The sequence below is a fragment of the Papaver somniferum genome, unplaced genomic scaffold (genome assembly GCF_003573695.1).
Source record: "Papaver somniferum cultivar HN1 unplaced genomic scaffold, ASM357369v1 unplaced-scaffold_19, whole genome shotgun sequence".
NCBI classification, from domain to species: domain Eukaryota; kingdom Viridiplantae; phylum Streptophyta; class Magnoliopsida; order Ranunculales; family Papaveraceae; genus Papaver; species Papaver somniferum.
Genome location: NW_020628818.1, coordinates 1,785,517 through 1,801,529, shown reverse-complemented (window position 1 = coordinate 1,801,529; position 16,013 = coordinate 1,785,517).

Genomic DNA, 16,013 nt, shown 5'->3' with positions numbered 1-16,013 from the left:
TTCTAAGATATCGCAAGCAGCTTTAGACTTATTGCATGTAGTTACATGGTGCTGAAGATCTAGGGTAATGGCATGAATGATAGCATTTAATACATCATAATTTTGCTTTGCAGCAAGAATCTCGTCAGGATCATACTCACCGATATCCTTTGGAATAGTTACACCATTTACTGTAACCATTGGAGGATTATAGATATTAAAAACACGAACCCATGATTGAAAATCACGTGCTTGGAGAAAGGAACACATAGCAATTTTCCTCCATAAGTAATTCGAGCCATCGAAGAATAGCGGTACGTTTATAGAGATAGCAATTTTGTCCATAGAGTCAGATTGCTACAAACACAGACTTATGAGGTCTTTAACGTATTTACCTGCTCTGATACCAATTGAAAAAGTGGGGGTACAACAACCGCACCCAATAGTTCGCTCGGCAATCTGTATGGACTAACTCCAATATAATTCTGAGAGCACCAGCTAATAAAGAGAGATCAACTAGGAAATATATCAAAGAGTTATATCTCAATTTCTCAATATAATTTGTAATCGAACAGATAGAAATCTGTGAGCCTGATTGATTTGAGAAATAACTTGGACGGTACCAAAGACCAATGCCCAAGTACCAATAAATTCCTATCCAACAATCAAGGTCGGATTTACCAATTGATTAAACTTTGCACAACCTGTGATATTTCAATTATATAAAGAAATATAATGCGGAAAAGAAATAACACAGACACCAAAAGTTTTGTTAACGAAGAAAGCGCAAATGCAGAAAAACCCCGGGACCTAGTCCAGTTTTGAACACCACACTGTATTAAGTCGATACAGACACTAGCCTACTACAAGTTAACTTCGGACTGGAATGTTGTTGAACCCTAACCAATCTCACACTGATCAAGGTACGGTCGCGTTCCTTTTGCATCTTGAACCACCCCAGATTCTGCGAACTTGATTCCCTTAGCTGATCTCACCCACAACTAAGAGTTGCTACGATCAAAGTCGAAGACTTATAAACAAATCTGTCTCCCATAGATAAGTCTATTCTGATAGATAAATTTGTCTACCACAGAAATTGATAGACACATTTTTGTGTCTAAGTTGTCCTCAATTTTCTGTATTGTTGGTACTCGATTTTGTACTTATTTTCGTATATTATGTGTTTGTAGGTATTTTTGAGCAATAAATGTTTTTGGAGAAATCGGCTCGAAAAGTTACTCAGGGCACCCCGGAGGACATATACTACTCTGACTCGCAGTTTCGTCTAAGGGGCATCCAATTACTAAAGGGCACACTAGCCGATATTTGCACCCCAAGACACCACAGTTGCTAAATGGACCCCCAGTCTGGTTAGGGGGACACCCTTCTTCTTCACGTTTAAAGAACTTTTTGGAGAGAAATCGTATTTTCAGATGCGCAGGTTTCTGTATTGAATTTGGTCGAGTTGTTATTGGAGATTTTCATGGGATTGGATTCGGATGACTTATTCTTACCAAACAGGAATGGTAAGTGCGCCGGAATTAAGAAAATCAAGAAGTGATACAGAATTTTGATAAAACAGGAAGCGTATAGTTGGTTAGAGACATTCACGGGATCTCATGGGATTTTCTGTGTTTGGATGAGTAGTTAGTGTGTTTGACTCTATCAGCAATAGGTTGGCAACGTGTTTGGAGGTTGGTTGAATGCTGTAGACGCGTGATCAGATAAGAAGGGAAGATATTCTTTATTTCTCAAAACAGGGAAGGTGATTTGTTTTCGGAAGTTTTGGATGGAAGATACGTGCAGGATTCAAATCTATTGGTTGGAAACAGCTTTGACAACTCAGAGAAGACGTGTAGAGGAGATAAAAAGGGAAGTCATTCTGTAATTGTCAATCACGGACACGTGAAATAAAGAAAATATATTCCCGGGATATTTTGCATTAAACCGGAGTATCTTGGTGTTTTGGGCATATAAATAGGTTACAGGGGAGTCATTCGGGGGAGATGGAGAGATAGGGGTTAGAACAGAAAGTAACAAAGTGAGCAATCACGAGTTGCAGAGAGAAGTTTCTGCTGCTGCAGAGCAGATGAACATGAAGAACATTATGCTGTTAAGGACAGTCGTCCAGTGTCGTATATTTCAAGTTATGTAACAGTCCATTAGTAACGTATATCTTCATTTTGCAACACCTGTTTTGTAAACAGCGAGTTTGTAACGCCAGAAAACCGTTTCAAACTCTTTGCTTTTATTATTTTCACCATTGTAAGAACTTTTTGAGCAATAAAAAAAATCTTTTGAGAGTGTCTACAACATGAGGAGCTAGACCCCATCACTGGGACGACGAAGGAGGCTGTTTTTCGTTCATGTGGTAATTAAAATAATTCTTTTATAACTATTTGCATAGAATTTAATTGTTTTATGATTTCTATTAATTATTTGTTATTTTTTTTTGATGTCACATGCTTAGTTTTAATTACTTTTCACGCGTCATGCTCACAACTTACAACTAATATTTTATGAAATCTACTTTGGCAAAGTATAGAGTTATTATTTCTTTTATTTTGAGCTATAAATTTCTAGGATTAATTTATGAACCCCATGAACATGAAAAGCAGTGGAGTCCTATGTCCCAGTAAATTCTTCATCATGTGACCATATTTTGTATATATTTCTTTGTTTCTAGTATTTTGTATATTTAAGCCTAAAATAAATCTCAACAAGGACCGAGAGAACGACAACCTTCTTACCACTATATAAAATTCGATCAATTTTTGGCGTCGCCGACGGGGACTTGTTTATAGATTTGTTTTTAGGTTCTTATTTTTATTTTTTTATCTAAAAATGTTTTACACATCAGTCGCAGATAGCCTAGCAACAAGCTGGGCACCTACACCTTTTTGGATCACGATACCAAGTCTATGGAAAAGGGAGTTACAAAACTTGTAATTAGCATCATGACTAAGGAGACAGTTTCGTAATCTCTAAAAACAAAGAGGAAGTGTTGTTTGCTTTCAGATTTATTTTTGGATCACGATACCAAGTTTATTATTTTTGTTCTTTTTTACGCGTTTTAGTATTTTCTGTTTACTTTCAGATTTGGAGCTGAGCTAAAGAAAAGGATAGAAAGTGGTGAAAAGAAAAGCGAAGCCAAAGAAGGAAGAAAAAGAGGAATCCAAAAGGAGTGAAGAAGAAGATTTTGTATATAATTATTTTATTTTTATTTAGAGACTGTAAATAGGATTTTATTTTTGTAATTTTTCTTTTAATTTTTTGGACTTTTTGGACTTTATTTTTGGGACATTCTTTTGGACATTATTTTTAAAACCCTAAGGAAAGGTTAATTTAAATAAAACTGCTGCAGGGAAGGACGACAGTTACGATATTGTCTCGGCCCCTCACGTTCGTACACTGACATAGGAGTCGGTGGCCTGAGTCAACTTCAACGGTTCATCGCCCGTCTGGTATGGGAGGTAAGACTCTATCCACCCACGAATCCCCTGTCAGTGGGTTTATTTTGTGTTGAGAATGTCGAACTGGTATTACAATAGGAAATACAACGAATATCCGATTGATTTTCAAAATGGACATTACTTTGACCATAGTGTGAATAGTGGTTAGGAACATCAACCTTTTGAAGGTTATGGCTCATACCATATTGAGCCCAATTACTATCCACACACCCCACCGGTCATACGAGAAAAATTCTGATAATTCCTCTTTACTAGAGTCACCACGTAAGTTAGCTGAGTCTATACGTAAGTTAGCAGAAGTAAATAACTTAGTCATGGACGAAAGCAATTCAACGTGTGAACCTTCTTTCCTAGATAAAATCAGGAGTCATGTGAGTCGACTCAGAAAATTTTGTTAGAGGCCCAGAAAAGAACTGCTCAAAATAATTTTAAATTCCAATATAGTGTTTCCGATGGTACCCTTGGAAATGAAGATAGATATTTGAAAAAGCGGGGGTCTAACAACACCACCCAATATTTCTCTTAGAAATATGTATGGACTAACTTCGATATGCTTTCGAGAGAATCAACTAGACAGTCAACTCAATCTAGATAAAAATATATCAAGGAGTTAATATCTCTTCTATTGATTTGATCTTTACTCAAGCTAATAACAATCAGCGAGTCTTTATCAAATACAAGGAATAACTTGGATGGTACCAAAGACCAATATCCAAGGATCAATCAATTTAAATCAACAACCAAAGGTCGTATATTCTAATTGATGATCTTCAACACACAACCTGTATTATTTCAATTATAAAGATAAACAATATAATGCGGAAATTGAAATAACACAGACACCAGAAATTTTGTTAAGGAGGAAACCGCAAATGCAGAAAAACCTCGGGACCTAGTCCAGATTGAACACACATTGTATTAAGCCGCTACAGACACTAGCCTACTACAAACTAACTTCGGTCTGGACTGTAGTTGAACTCTAACCAATATCACATTGATCCAAGGCAACCAATTAGAATATCCGACCTTTTGTTTGTTGATTTAAATTGATTGACACTTGGATATTGGTCTTTGGTACCATCCAAGTTATCTCTCTAGTGTTTGATAAAGACTCGCAGATTTCTATTTGCTTGAGTATATATCAAATCGAGAGATTGAGATATAAACTCTTTGATATACTTTTTATCTATATTGAATCTGACTGTCTAGTTAATTCTCTAGAAAGTATATTGGAGTTTGTCCATACAGATTGCTAAGCGAAATATTGGGTGTTGTTGTTGTACCCCCGCTTTTTCACTAATGAAATTTCCATGGAGATGCTTCAATACCAAATAAAAGTATACACCAACTAATTTAGATGCAATCATATAGACGAAGCTAAATGCATTCATCAAGGAGTTTATTAAGATACAAGATAACCCCTAAAAATTCGACAGCCGCACTCCCCACGAAGATATGAAATTAAGCACAAGTTTGAATGAACTCTCCCCCATTTTATGTCATTCCCGAAGGAACAACAAGAGCGACCTTACTTTTAAACAAGAAAAGAAAGGATTTTATTGGACACCAAAAACCATAAAGAAATGATTTTTTATATCCAAAGTTCTCAATCAAACTAATCACAAGTAAACCTATGATTAATTTAATCGGAATAGACAACCAAATTAAACACAAAAGTGATCAATTTAATTGATTATGCTCGACATAAGAAAACTTATGGAGCTACGACTAAGTTAACCATAAAGAAATGATCAACTCAATCGTTCATATACTCAACACAAGAAAAGCTTATGGAGTATCGCAGTATACACAAAAATATGGATCAAAGAAAGATCAATACTACGGAAAATACAAAGATTCATTCTATCTTTTATCACTATTTGCATAACGATTCTAAATAGACATAATCTTTGTAAACAAAAGATTTTAACCTATCTTCCATCAATAATTGACAATATAGGCTTAACTTTTGTTATTGTCAAGAGTTCATCGATCTTGTATCAATATTTGCATATCGACATGTGAAAGAGTTAACTTTGACAATATATAGGATAATAATAGTTCACGGATGTAAGTGCACATATCCCATTAAAAAATATTGCAATATATAAAACCATAAAGATTAATATTGCAATCATCATCTTCCAAATCACTTTGGAATTTAAACAAATAAATCTAAAAACATTGCATGATGAAAATAATGGACATAGCTATGTGTAATCACAATAAAGGTTATTCCAAAATCTAGTATTCCTTCTTAAAAACAACGAAAAATAAGAAGTTTTCTAGGAAAGACATCTACTAAAAACTCAAAAATACTAGAATTCGATCATAAGCTAAATCAAAGTTCACGTACATCAGCTTCACGGACTTCTAGTTCATAATTCATGTTTGCAACGGCGTCCTCTGAGAAGATATCCTTATTGAGAAGTCCTTTAACATGTGACTTAACGAGGAAAAGCTCGGTAATAACTTTCTTCACCTCAATTCTAACCACATTGAGATCCTTCATAGTCTCAACAAGTTGTTGTTTTGTTTCCTCGAAGTATTTGAGAATGTCATGAACCACTTCAGCAGACACCATACCCTCATTCTCAACATCTTGATGTGAGTAAGCGATATAAGATGAGGCATTAGGTGTTCCATCTTCAACAAGAGTTCTTTTCTTCCTTCCTTTAGGTTCAAAACCAAAGCCTTTCTCAAGGAATCCCTTAGCAAAATCACCATAAGAAGATGAAGAAGACATCCTAGATAACCCAACAGAAAATACCTAAAGTTTGTGTATGTGACCAGCAAAACTCAATAGGATGGGTATTTAAAGGTTTCTTAGGAAAGGAAATTAGGGTTTCCTTGAACGAACCGTATCAGTTATACGAGTGTTCCGGACAAGTTCATCCTCGACCCAGAGAATAAGATAACGTACGCTCACGTCCTTGTTATGTACCTCTTACAATATGAAGATGTCATAATGAGCAAAAAATTAATACTCAAGTGAAGAAAATTAAAAACTATGAGACAAACTCTGTTTAACCAAAACCTACAACACAGATACTTATGTAAACAGGGTGTAAGGACTCTCCTGCTAAAGACGATAAGAAAGTAGCTTGAGAATCTGAACGCAACTTTACAAAAGTATACCTGTAAATGTCTCTCTTAACCAGGATTTTTGTAAGAGACTCTCAACCTTGTGATTAAGTTGCACAATTATGAGCATTTAGCTCATCAACTGAATATTGTTTTTGGTTAAACCCTTTTCTTTTGTAAACAGGAAGAATATTATCATGACATGAAAACTCATCATAAAAATTACTATCATCAAAGTATGACACATAACACGAATTCTTACCTGAAGAAGTTTGTCTGGATGGTGCAGATAATTTGTTGATTATTTCCTTGTATCCCTCAATAATCTATTTTAGATTGTCATCTATCTGTTCATATCTGCAATCTTTACTTGATAAATGATTCACATCAGGTTTAGCATTATCTCCATTTCTGACCGAAAAAGGAACATGAGTTCTTCTTGAAGGATATTTGTCAAGAGGTTTGCAATGCTTCTGTGCATTTGAGGAACTTAATGTACTGACTTTCCTAGTAGGGAACACAGGGTGTGTACTGAAACCGATTGGTTTAGTCATACGAATGTCAGTTACACCTTTAAGAATCAAATCTAAGGTGTGTTGAAGTTTAACAAAGGATTTGTTCTTCAACTTGGATTTCCTCTTACGCACTATATGTTCTTTTGAATTACCAAGAAGACATATTTTCTGATCACAGAGGTGATTAGAGATTGCTGACTTAACATTGCTTGGAGAAATTTTTCCTTCAACTGATGTGATAATCTCCTGCTTATCAGATTGAGTAAGGTGGGAATCTAAAATTACTTCTGAAACTGGAGCTCTTTCAGATTGATTAGAAGTAGATGGTATGGCATACTTTTTTGAACAACCTTGAATGGAGAGTTTACTCAAAAGGTGTTCAATTTCTAAAGCATCCTTTTTAAGTTTTCCCTCAAGTAAGATACGAGATGATCGCAATTCAGATTTTTCTTTATAAGAAGCCTTTTCGTTCGAGCCAAAGTCTTTTACCATGCCTAGGAGATTGTTGACATGTTTTTTCAACTATTTGAATCTTTCTGCTTGAATTCTAACAACGTTTAGAATCAATTTACTCTCTCTAGCTGTTTTCTCTTGAAAAGAGTCAGATTCATCAGGAAAACACCAGTCAGTGTTAGTTTGTTTCATGTGAACACCAGGTTCGTCTATAACAGAGATTGGGGGGTCTATTTCTTTGATATAACTGATATGAACAGATTTTTTAATTCTGGAAATGCGTTTATCAGAGATAATTTCGCTGTCCATAGAGTCAGATCGCTACAAACACAGAATTTTGAGGTCTTAAACGTGTTTGCCTTCTCCAATACCAATTGAAAAAGCGGGGGTCTAAAAACACCACCCAGTATTTCGCTTAGCAATCTGTATGGACTAACTCCGGTATGCTTTCTAGAGAATCAACTAGACAGTCAGAATCAATCTAGATAAAAGTATATCAAGAGGTTAATATCTCTTCTCTTGATTTGATCTTTACTCAAGCTAATAACAATTAGCGAGTCTTTATAAAATACAAGGAATAACTTGGATGGTACCAAAGACCAATATCCAAGGATCAATCAATTTAAATCAACAACCAAAGGTCGGATATTCTAATTGATGATCTTCAATGCACAACCTGTATTATTTCAATTATAAAAATAAACGATATAATGCGGAAATTGAAATAACACAGTCACCAGAAATTTTGTTAACGAGGAAACCGCAAATGCGTAAAAACCCCGGGACCTATTCCAGATTGAACACACATTGTATTAAGTCGCTACAGACACTAGCCTACTACAAACTAACTTCGGTCTGGACTGTAGTTGAATCCTAATCAATATCACACTGATCCAAGGCACAGTTGCGCTCCTTACGTCTCTGATCCCAGCAGGATACTACGTACTTGATTCCCTTAGTTGATCTCACCCACAACTAAGAGTTGCTACGACCCAAAGTCGAACTTGAATAGACAAATCTGTATCACACAAACTACAAGATAGATAAATCTGTCTCCCACAGATAAACCCTAATAAAGTTTGTTCCGTCTTTTGATAAAATCAAGGTGAACAGGAACCAATTGATAATCCGGTCTTATATTCTCGAAGAATAGCCTAGAGTTATCAATCACCTCACAACAATCTAAATCGTATGGTAGCGAAACTAGATGTTGCGGAATCACAAACGATGAGACGAAGATGTATGTGATTTCTTTTTATCTTGCCCTGTCGGAGATAAATCTCAAGCCAATCTTACAATTGAACTCGTACGATAGAAAATGGCAAGATCGGATCGCAAACTACAAGAGAAGTAGTATCGTCTGTCTTCACAATCCCAATGAAGTCTTTTAGTCGTTTAACCGACAGGGTCTCGAGAAGAAACCTACGATTAAAGGAGAAACGACTCTAGCAAAACTAACTAGTGGCACAGAGGAGGTGTGGGGATTAGTTTTGCACAGATGCTATAGTCCTCCTTATATAGTTTTCAAATCAGGGTTTGGAATCTAAGTTAGCTTAGTAACAAAGCATTCGATATTTACCGTTAGATGATCAACCTGATTTTTCCCAAGCTAATATCTTTCAACCGTTGGATCGAAACTTAGCTTGTCACACACAAATGAAATGTATTTCATTTAGGTTTGAGTAACCGTACCTAAATGTGTACATTTGGTTGGTTCACAAATGGTTCACCAATGGTTAGCCACATGAGTAACTATCATATCAACCATATTCATCTTCTTCAATAACTAGTTCCAATGACTTCAAAAGAACTAGTTCAAGAGTTGTTCAATTGCTTAGATATTTATAATAGACATAATTGAAACAAAACCGGTTTGATTCACTTGAATCAATCATGAACAATATAAACACGGTTTGAAAAGATTGCATTCCTTATTGATTTATTGTTTTTAGTTCATGAACTACCGATTTGAGATATAACCATCTTGGGTACGCGTACGGGTACGTGTACTCTAGCTTTACCGGAATTGGGTTTGTAAACCCAGCAAAAATTTTCGGTTCGAAAACTTCCGAGTGTACACGTACGGGTACGCATACCTAAGGTGACGGTTTTCCAGTTTGCAAAGTTCACAAACCTCAGCAGAAATTTTCGGTTAGAAAACTTCCGCCAGTACGCGTACGGGTATGCGTACCCAATCTGTCTCCTTCGCCAATACGTATACACGAATGCACACACTTGGTTTCTGGCACATGGATTTATACACTAATGTGTGAACACATTATATATGCTTATATCCATAGTTGGTTACGTATTCTCAACTCTACATTTCAATCATTGAAACATTCTTCTATAATGTTATAATAATCGTTATTCACGACTATCGTCATCAAAGCCATTTTCAAGAGCGAAACGTCTTCATGACTTGCGTCACGGGATAAAGATGAATAACGGATAAATCGAAAGCCTTACCAAGACGTATTTAGAGATAAAAGATAGACGAGTAAACTCAGCTCGAAATATCAAATGTGTATGTATGAAAACTATCATACTTATACCACTTTGTCTTAAGAGTAGAAGATAAAGTAGACATTTGAGTGATAGATAAGTTCAAGTCTCACATACCTTTTTGGTCGGATGAAGTTCCGCTTGTTCCTTGAGTATTTCTTCGTCTTCGAAAGATAATCGCCATGGAGTCTGGAGCTCAACTACACTAACCTGTCCTAACCGAGACTTGGCTATAAGTAGTGTAAAAATCAAGTCATATAGTTTTGACAACTAAACTTGACAAACATGCTTGAGATAGAAACGCATGCGAGTTAGACCGAGAAATGCTCTAACAACATTCAGATAATCAATACGACGAGGTTATAATTGGTAACACTACTTGTTTAGATGAGGTTCAACCATTTTCATGTTATTATAATGATTATTGTGATGAGGATAGTGTTGATGAAGAATCGGACACATATAGGCATAGTGACCAGGAATTTGTTACTCTAATTGAGCTTTACAATGATAATATTATTTCTAGTTCAAATCCAAATAATTTTAATAATTATTCACCTATTCAAAAGGACGAGGATTTGACTAGAAGTATCCCCGTTTTAGATGACGTAGTATTTCCTTATTACAAAGCCAATGATAATTAGAGGAACGGGTATATTTTGAGTCTAGTGATTTAGAAACAATAGACTTAGAAAAAAATATGAACCCTTCGATATGACTGAGGATGTACCTGACTTAGAAGAATCAATTGACCATTTTCAGGAATCTGATGACCTTGAAATTAGGGAAGTTGTGACTAGTCTTTCTAAAGACACTAAAAACTCTAAGTTTGGGGGTAATTATCATTCTCCATGTGCTTTAAATCTTAGATTGGTCCCTCACTTGGTACTTGATATATGTGCCTCAACCATTGTGCCAGATTACCTTCATACTAACTCTCCCGAACCTAATAATGTCTAGAAAGAAGCTCAGTTGTTAGAAACCCATCTGGTTGATGTGGTTAACCCAGGCTATGATACCTCGATTGACTTTGTTTTCCCACCAAAAACTTTTCTTCCAATTGTGGGAACATTTGATTTACAGATGTGTCAATTATTAAATTTTGAGACTAAACCTAATTACTTTAGGAGATTAGGGTCGACACATTTGTTTATGGAAGACCACCACTTTCATTGTGGTCAGTTGTGTGAGTCAAATCTGATTGACTTAGAGGATCCCCAGTTATTCAGATTATTGTTATGTGCTTCTAAGTTCCTACTTGAGTATTTCCAGACTCTACAACCTGATCTTAAGAATCCTTCTTTTTAGGAAGTCCATCCCATGAAAACAATTTATTTTTGACCCTTTTATGGAGCCTGAACCTGAGCCACAACTAATATAGTTGTCTTAAACAAAAAAGTTAAATAAGGGTATCTTCAGTATCTTCATGGTCTGTTGCAATTTTCTCTTCTTTTGGGTAATACTTTTTGATCCATGTGACCCACAGTAATTCCGGTTACTGTTATATGATTCTGCGAGGTGACTAGTTTTTTCCAAGTCTGGCTGAAGATTTTAAACTTAGCACTTCTTGGGAGGTAACCCATGTTCATGCAACATGGTAATATCTTTCCTCAACTCTTTACTTCAAGTGGTAATAGTTTCTCCTTGTTCATGCTTTTAATTTTATCTTTAGAACATTGAGGACAATGTTAGATTTAAGTTTGGGGTATGGGAGAAACTTTTTAGTTGCAGTATAAATAAATAAACTCCAAAGCCTAGAAATTTATGCCTATTAAAGATAGCACTAACCAATCTAAGTGGATGGAAACATCTTGGTTGTAGGAGTTGAGGAACCAATCTGAGTTGGATGGAAATATCTAAAATAGAGTCTATTCATAAAAGCACAGAGCTCAGGTGTTAGGAAAAAAAAAACATGGTAGTTTCGCCATATCTCGTTGAATCCTTTTCACTTCTGTTTTTTATTTTCTTTTCTTTTAAATATGTTTCTAAGTGATTTGGTGGGGCACACAATTCAAGTTGTTACCATTTCTAGGGTGAAATAGAGTGATTGAGATACACAAAAAAATGAAAAAAAAGAGAGAAAAAGAAATTGAGACCAGCCCATCAGACCAACCGGAATAAATTCAATAAAGTCGACCAATGGTGCCCTAGTATATGCCAGTTGTGTTGACTTAGAGTTAGGATTATCACCCGCTGGTCCCCTTGTATACGCCAGCTGTGTTGATATTAGTCAGACTGGTATCTCAGTACATTAGGATAGGTTCATCCTAGTAGTGGCCTTCAGACAGATATGGGAAACACCGTTCACTTTAGTCAACATCAAAACCATCTACGTTTTTCTCTACATCCATCTTCTTAATCTTTCCATGTGATTGGTTGACTCCGGTTATGATGTCCAGAAACTATCTAAGTAGAGTTATGTCACTTATATATGAATTTTAGTATGCTTGAGTGCAAACTCGTGTACAGGAATTGGAATTTTGCATCAGGGTACTTCCTCCTATAGTCAATGATTGTATGCCAACCAAGGAGATTCTTTAGTGCCTTCCAAGGTTCTGCGTAGATAGCTAGGGTCTGGAGTAAAGTTTTTGTGGGTACACCTCTGGTAAACCCTCCCGAGACTATATCTCGGTCACTAGGGCCACCTAGTGAATTAGGATTTTATTTTTCTAGATTAGATTTTCTTGAGGACTAGCAAATAATAAGTTTGGGGGTATTTGATACACACATTTTTGTTTCTAAGTTGTCCGCAATTTTCTGTATTGTTGGTACTCGATTTTGTACTTATTATCGGATTTTATGTGTTTGTAGGTATTTTTGAGCAATAAATGATTTTGGAGAAATCGGCTCGAAAAGTTACTCAGGGCACCCCGGAGGACACATACTACTCGGACTCGCAGTTTCATCTAAGGGGAATCCAATTACTAAGGAGCACACTAGCCGTTATTTGCACCCAAAGACACCCCAGTTGTTAAAGGGACCCCCAGTCTGTTTAGGGGGACACCCTTCTTCTTCACGTTTAAAAAACTTTTGGCAGGAAATTGTATTTTCAGCTGCGAAGGTTTCTGCATTGAATTTGGTCGAGTTGTTACTGGAGATTTTCATGGGATTGGATTCGGATGACTTGTTCTTACCAAACAGGAATGGTAAGTGCGTCGGAATTGAGAAAATCAAGAAGTGATGCGGAATTTTAATAAAACAGGAAGTGTATAGTTGGTTAGAAACATTCACGGGATTTCATGGGATTTTATGTTTCCGGCTGAGTAGTTAGTGTGTTTTACTCTATCAGCAATAGGTTGGCAACGTGTTTGGAGGTTGGTTGAATGCTGCAGACGCGTGATCAGATAAGAAGGGAAGATATTCTTTCTTTCTCAAAATAGGGAAGGTGATTTGTTTTGGAAGTTTTGGTTGGAAGATAAGTGCAGGATTCGAATCTATTGGTTGGAAACAGCTTTGACAACTCAGAGAAGACGTGTAGAGGAGATAAAAAGGGAAGTCATTATGTAATTGTCAATAACAGATACGTGAAATAAAGAAAATATATTCCGGGGATATTTTGCATTAAACCGGAGTATCTTGGTGTTTTGGGCATATAGATAGGTTGCAGGGGAGTCATTCGGGGGAGATGGAGAGATAGGGGTTAGAACAGAGAGCAACAGAGTGAGCAATCACGAGTTGCAGAGAGAAGTTTCTACTGCTGCAGAGAAGATGAACATGAAGAATATTATGCTGTTAAGGACAGTCGTTTTCCAGTGTCGGATATTTCAAGTTATGTAACAGTCCATTAGTAACGTATATCTTCATTTCGCAACACCTGCTTTGTAAACAGCGAGTTTGTAACGCCAGAAAACCGTTTCAAACTCTTTACTTTTATTATTTTCTCCATTTTCACCATTGTAAGCACTTTTTGAGAAATAAAAAAATATTTTGAGAGTGTCTACAACATGAGGAGCTAGACCCCATCACTGGGACGACAGAGGAGGATATTTTTCGTTCATGTGGTAATTAAATTGTTCTTTTATAACTATTTGCATAGAATTTAATTGTTTTATGATTTCTATTAATTATTTGTTATTTTGATGTCGCGTGCTTAGTTTTAATTACTTTTGATGCGTCATGCTCACAACTTACAACTAATGTTTTATGAAATCTACTTTGGCAAAGAATAGAGTTATTATTTCTTTTATTTTGAGCTATAAATGTCTAGGATTAATTTATGAACCCCGTGAACATGAAAAGCAGTGGAATCCTACGTCCCAGTAAATTATTCATCCTGTGACCATATTTTGTATATATTTATTTGTTTCTAGTATTTTGTATATTTAAGCCTAAACTCAATCTCAACAAGGACCGAGAGAACGACAACCTTCTTACCACTATATAAAATTCGATCAAAAATACCTATGAAGTGTTCCCACTTTTGATAAATCAAGGTGAACAGGAACCAATTGATAATCCAGTCTGATACTCCCGAAGAGCAGCCTAGAAATATCAATCACCTCACAATAACTTAACTATATGGTAGTAGAAGAAGTTATTGTGGAATCACAAAGAATGAGACGAAGAGATCTATGATTACTTTTTATATCTTACCTATCGGAGATAAATATCGAGTTAATCTTAGAAAAGATAGTACTCAATATGATAGAACAAGTAAGATTAGATCACGCAATTACAGAGAAAATAGTTGGGCTGGCTTCACGAATCCCAAATGAAGTCTTCAAGTCGTTAACTTATAATGGTTTTGGAAAAACCTAGGTTAAAGGAGCGCTCTAGTCGCAACTAGGACACAGGAAAGTGTCGGAATTAGTTTTTCCAGTTGCTAGAGTTGTCCCTTATATAATCTTTCAAATCAGGATTTTCTTTCAATCAAATCTAAGATAGCTTAGTAACAAAGCATTCAATATTCACTATTAAATCAAAACCTGATTAAAGATTCAAGCTAAGTTTGCTTAAAACCAAAGCAATATCTCTCCACCGTTAGATGGTCTTAGCTTGTTGCACACAAATGAAATATACCTTCATTTAGATATGGGTAATCGTACCTAAACGGGTATATTGAGTTGACTCAATAATAGTTAATCGAAGTTATCCATATAACACTTTTGTCACAACCATATTCATCCAACACTTTTAGATCAACTATGATGATCAATCAATCATGAAAGATAATTAAATGAATCTAATTGTGCTTCAAATAGAGTTGTTCAATTGTTCATTTATTTCACAGAAATATATATGACCCAATTGAATCAAAATCGGATTGATTCATAAGAATTTCATGAACATTAAGACACGGTTTGCAAAGATTGCATTCCTTAATTCATAAATATATTTGTTCATGAGTATGAAAACATACTTAACCGATTTTAGAACTTTAACCACTAAGTTTGCAAACGGGTACGCAAACTATAGTATCCGGACTTTGGTCTTGTCCAGCAGTTTGCAAACCGGTATGCATACTGCCGTCCCGGACCTTAACTCAGGTAGAATTGTTCGCATACTGGTATGCATACTTGGTTCTCGGACTTTAACAGTTAAAACCGTTCGCATACTAGGTACGCAAACAAAGTTTCCATACCTGAATCATACCTCAACAGTTTGCATGCTGGTATGCATACTGTGCTATATCCAGACAAAGGTTAATTGTTCTAAACTTCTATTTCAATCATTGGAACATCCTCAGAAGAGAACAATAGCTTTCTCACACAAACTATTAGCTTATAAGTAATTTTCAGATGATCTAATGATCAATGCGAAACATTCTGAGTCGACATCAAATGATTGTCTCACACAAATCATGTAAAATATTTCAAGGAAATTTTCACATGATCATCTTTTGACTTATTATTTAGTTTCCAACAAATAAATTGTTTCCAGCTAAACTCTTCCAGAATATGATGAACGTAGCTAAAGCAAAAAGCTTCTAACACATATTTCGAGAAATAGATAACCGAGTTAAACTCAGTTCGAAATATCAAATATGTATAATATAAAAGTTTAT